Genomic DNA, 5,654 nt, shown 5'->3' with positions numbered 1-5,654 from the left:
TGTTTCGATGTTAATTTTTGGATATTTTTGTAAATGTTTTTAGTAATGTGTTCCCAGTGCGGCGGTCTTATATCGATAACAGGTTAAGTAAATGACACAAAATGGCCGCAAAAGATAATAAAAATAATTTTGGGCGGACAACACGTCTTATTAGGTAGGTACCTTCAAAAAGTTCAATTTTATTTACGTATAATTTTGAATCTTTTATGGCTTTAGGAAGTGGTAAGGGGTTTTTCTCTAAGCTCCAGTTATTTATGACATGCGGTTAAACTTATGTTACGGTTACCGTTAAACTATGACCAACCACAAAAAGTTGTGCAAAGTTGGTTGCACAAGTCAGTAAGTATTTAGTATTTACTCATACTTTCCTCCATCATTCAGTTTAAAAGTCTTTTGGTCTAAAGTTATAACCACCCCTGATTTAATATGTCATCTGCATCTCATTTTCTTTAATTGACAGTCAAAGCTGCATGTCATGGATAACCGCGTGGGACTAGGTCTAATATAAGATGTATTTCTATAGGTTACCTGTAGTTTTTATGAAGACTTTAAGAGAAGTTTCCCTACTCCTACTCTTCAGTGCTGGACATATTCAAAAATGAGAACCAAACTAAGTTTGTATGGAACGCGCTACGAATAAACTCTTCTAAACAAGTAAACGATCGAACCGCTCAAAGTGGCTCTACAGTTTTGCTTAGTTCCGATGTTCTACTCCGTGAATCGTGACATAATGGCGCCGAAATACAAAGAAATCGGTAAAACAGTCCACATCCGCGAGAGGTGTAAATTATTGTTAGCGACAACAGGAAGCACGCTCGCTTGGCGCCAAATTACCCGACAACAGACGACCTTATAACAAATTGATTTTTTTACTAATATTAAATGACTGGCAAATGATGCCGTGATGGCCAAGTAGCGTGGATTCCAAATCTTGTAATTTGAGTTTTCGGTAAAAATTTGGTAAGTAAGCAGGTTCCTATACTCTGTCAGCACAGTCGTATGCAAATTGCGTTCTTGCCTCCGAGCACCGAGGGGGATGCGTAAAAGCATTTCTCAGCGAAATAAAAGGGCTGCAACATTTCTTGGACTTCCACAGCTACCTGTCACAGCTGCAGCTATCGTAGACCGGGATGAATTGAAGGTTCAGTAGGGGAAATGACGTTACCCAAATATGACACATATACCCAATGGTACAATTGAGATTTTTGATAATGTGCGTAAATACACTGTCCTTAATAATAATTATATTATCAGCTGCGACAAAGAAGAAAAAATCCCAAATCATTATACCTAAATTAGGCACATGATTACCTACCTTCTGACTCCTTGATACATGCACTATCAAATATCATGATATCTCTAGAGACATCACATAGTGAGATAGCAGTAACAAAATCTAGCCACATAGAGTACTGTAATATCAGAAAAACCTCAAGTCTACGCAAAGTACCTAGCTGTACATAGAAGAAAAACCCAAATCATTTGTCATATGATTACCGATTACCTTCAAAGACACGCACTATCACACAAAGTGAGACATCACATAACGCGTTCAATGATAAGATAACATCCTGGGGGCGCCTGCTTCGACGGCGCGCCTAATGGGGGGACGCACGCAACTTTATTGTGTTAGGGAAAGCTTGGGTAAACGACTCTGCTTATCGTGTTTGTTTTATTGCCAATTCATCGGTTAATATTACTAATTTTATGACTAATTATTACCTACAAAGTTTGATTCGTCAATTCAAAGGTCAGAAAGAGCTATTTTAAGAATTTCTCTGAAGGATAAGAGTCGATGTAAGACAGTAGAACCAAGCCCCTGACATAGCCCAAACCATCAGTAAATTGAAGTGGCAGTGGGCTCACCATGCTTTCCATAGACAAAAATATACAACTTTAGATAAAAGCTCATACAATTGTATTTTGAAAAGCGAAGATAAATAAATGCCTACGCTTGCCTGTTTGACGCGTATGAACGAACGATTATTATTGTACGAACTTGAGATTTTTTTTTAAAAGTAAATGTACCTAGGTTACTACCAAATACCAATGGTGAGAAAAAGTTGTCAATCATGTAAGTAGTAATATTGTAACTTATTGTATTATAATACATGAATAAAATTAAATAATGCATTATTCTGCAAACGCGAAAGAACAGAAAGCAAATTTAATTTATTCGGTAAAGACAAAGAACTATTAAGTCCTATTTTACTGCCGGATTGCGTGTAAAAGGGCAATTTCAGAAATTAGTTAATACGTAATTTCTGTTCTTTGCGAACAAAACACTTTAAGATAAATTATGTCGTAGCAATTAGGTAAGTGTAATTTTCTTTTCAAACATTATTAAAAGTTTTAGTAGGTACATGATTATTATTTATTTTCAATAATTAATAAATATTACCAAATAATTAATTTTTACCTAAAGAATAGGTACTAAATAAAAAAAATTAAGGGTGTGTTCTCAAAAAAGTACCAATAGCTGAACTATCACTTCAGCTCCGCAATCGAAGCTGAAGGGCACAATGTTCAAACAACCGACGACGTCCCGGAGTGCTAGTAGGTAGGTATATATTATAGCGGCAAAAGCTAATAAGGAATAATTATGCAAAATATATAATAGGTCTATTACATATCTATTAGTTTATCTATAGATTATTTTCTGAGTTAGGTACCTAGGTAATTTTCTTATCTTATACAAGTTAAAGTTAAAGTGGGCTAATGACTCAAGGAAAAGCGTTATCTTTTTAAAAACGAACTATTAAAATAATTGTCGAGTGTTAGAAAATAATTGAATGATAAAAATATAAAACCTACCTAGGTAGGATAGTAGTAATAGTTTCGTCATTACCATCATCTCAACCCATCGCCAGAGCACTACTGAGCACTCTCAGAAGGTCCACTTTTGAGTTTGCTAGCCAAATTCGGGTTGGCCGACAATATTAGGTAGATAATATGTAATGACTAATGAACTCTCAGGCATGCATACTTTCTTCCCTTGCGATGTTTTCTTGCACCGTCAAAGCAAGTGATATTTAATTTATTACTTCGAAAAAATAGAGTCCGAGCGTGTCTGGAATCGAACCCAAGACCTTCTGCATAGGAGGTCCTACCTGCCAAATTTCATGATTCTAGGTCAACGGGAAGTAACCTTTAGGTTTTCTTGACAGACAAGACAAATTGACAGACGGACAGACACAGACTGGCAGACAGACAGACAGACAGACAGGCAACAATGTGATCCTATAAGGGTTCCGTTTTTCCTTTTGAGGTACGGAGCCCTTAAAATATGAAGAATCAACGGGAAGGATGTCTACGGGTTTTCTTTAGAAAAAATGAAGTTTTGTACCTTTGTATGACGGAGTAAACTGGGAAATTTCGCCAAGCCGATCATCGGCGCCGTGGCTTAGTTGGTTAAAGCGCCTGTCTAGTAAACAGGAGATCGCGAGTTCGAATCTCGCCGGGGCCTGCAGCTTTTATTTTGAAAATCATCTTTTTGAAACAATCATTTTGTGAAAAAATAGGTATAGTGGGTAAAGCCAAAAATAGTGCTGTTTCTACAGATGAAGGAAATAGCGCTATCTGTGCGTAACACTCTTTTTCACCAACTGCACCTCATCCCAAGACAGGCCGGGTGAATGTATTTTGCTTGAGATACAAGATTTTTCAGTCAAAAACGGCAAAATAAATTTTTAAATCTATGTTTTAAATCGATGTTTATTTCTCCAAAAGAAAACATTACAAACTAGATATGTATTTGAAATTATTATAAAGTGTGACATGACGTTTTGATTTTGCAATTTTCTAGTTCAGGTAGTTTATTTACGCTCGAAGATGCCTCAAATTTTGGCCTAAGTATAATATTTTTTAAGGGATCTACATAACTTTCAAAATAGATAATCGTGAGATAAATGATATCTGTTTTAGTTTTAGATCTATTACTGCAAATAATACAATAATAGGCGTAATCAATTTGTATTGAGAAACGCGGAAGAAGGGCCACCTTAAGAGTGCTCTCCATGGAAGCTTTAAGTCGAGCGTGAGAGCTGTTACAATCAACATTTACGGGCGGGACATACTCTTAGAGCGCGACGCGTGACTTTTGAGCAACACGGATCAACGTTTGGTATTGCGTTAATTTTATGAAAATTAATGGGCAAATAAATCGATATCTGGCTTTGTTATAAATCAAGAACAACAAAGACTAGAATAATAGGCTTAATACGTTTGTATGGAGAAGCGTGTAAGAATGCAATAGAAAGCTTACGTAGGTAGCCACCTACCCTTATTCAGTTAATGTAGATAGAGCCAAAGAATATCATTATTATTATAAACAAGTACTTACTAAAAAAATGTTATGAGAAAGGTTGTTAATTTTTTTCTATTATGTATGGGGTCCTACATAGAAGATATCAACATAAAAGAATGTTTTCCGCCTGATTAATTTCTTAAGCTGTTAATTTATAAAATACATAATAATAATATAATTATTATCCCGCCATAAAATCTTATAAGGACCTGAATCCAGACGGTTATGGGCCTTGTTAATAAAATATAAACAATCATCATATTATATGGCGTAATAAAAGAGAACATCACTTTTTAGTACAAAGGTCTTGGAATGAACGCGTCACCCGAAGGGCGAAAACGCCGGTATCCATATGGCTTCATAAAGGTGACCGCACATGGCCACAAAAGCCGCAAGAGGCGTAAGAGCCGTAAGGGCACCAGTGGTGCGTTGTCAGTATACTGAAAATCGAGTGAACTCAGCAATACCTTCCCGGTGCAATAAAGAACTGCTTGCGTTAGCAGATTATTTAAGTAAAAGCGGTAATAGCTTAGTAGTTAAGATATCAGCCTCCAATTTGAGGCTACAGGGGTCAATCCCGGGCACGAATATCGAATTTATCGGACTTGTTTGCGTTTTAATAAGCAATTAGGTACTTCTATCACTTGCTTAAATGATGAAGGAAAATCGTGAGGAACCCTGCATGCCTGAGACAGAGATCTCCATACTGTCACTTACTATACAATCTGAAGACACTGTTCTCAAAAGTGTATGAATTCATACTTAGCCAGCATGATGGACTATGGCCTAAGCTCTAGGAGGAGACCTGTGCTCAGTAGCGAGCCATTCTTCATTGCTTTCGATGCAGCTGAATCTTGCTGCTGAATGACGCGCATGAAAATATTATGTTGCCTGCGCATCTAGCGCCTCTAGCTTTTTCTGAGGGTATTTTCATATTTCTGGGCCTTCTCACCACTCATGGCTCTTTATACGATCACCTTTAGGGGCGAAAACGCCGGTATCCAAACGGCTTCATAAAGTGATAACAATATAACCCGTTTTCCAGCTACGCGAACACGATAAACTTTTCATGTGAAAAGGGGCACTGTAATCAAAGGGCATTAAGCACAGTACGACACTGTGTCGAACTGAGCCGATGTCTGAGGCGCCGCCATAGCCATAACAATAACAAGGGCAATCAAAATAATAAATGGCGGCGAGAGCGGATCGCTTTTTGTTCCCAATTATTTTTATTGGTGTTCTGTTAATTACATTCTTTGGCGAAAGCCGTACGCGGGCGCGAGTACCTAGCATACCTATCCGTGAACTTTTTCGTTATATTTTGTAAACGCTCGATATGAATGTCAAC

The 5,654-nt window shown here is 37.2% G+C and overlaps 1 non-coding gene across 1 annotated transcript; it reads left to right on the top strand.

Annotated features, from left to right (window-relative positions):
* The first annotated feature begins 3,392 nt into the window (after positions 1-3,392).
* Positions 3,393-3,466, top strand: Trnat-agu. Its single transcript has one exon. It is a non-coding gene; the product is annotated as a tRNA-Thr (tRNA).
* The last annotated feature ends 2,188 nt before the right edge of the window (positions 3,467-5,654 follow it).

Source organism: Maniola jurtina, chromosome 1 (genome assembly GCF_905333055.1).
Source record: "Maniola jurtina chromosome 1, ilManJurt1.1, whole genome shotgun sequence".
Lineage (NCBI taxonomy): Eukaryota > Metazoa > Arthropoda > Insecta > Lepidoptera > Nymphalidae > Maniola > Maniola jurtina.
This window is presented reverse-complemented; position numbering and strand designations above follow the sequence as displayed.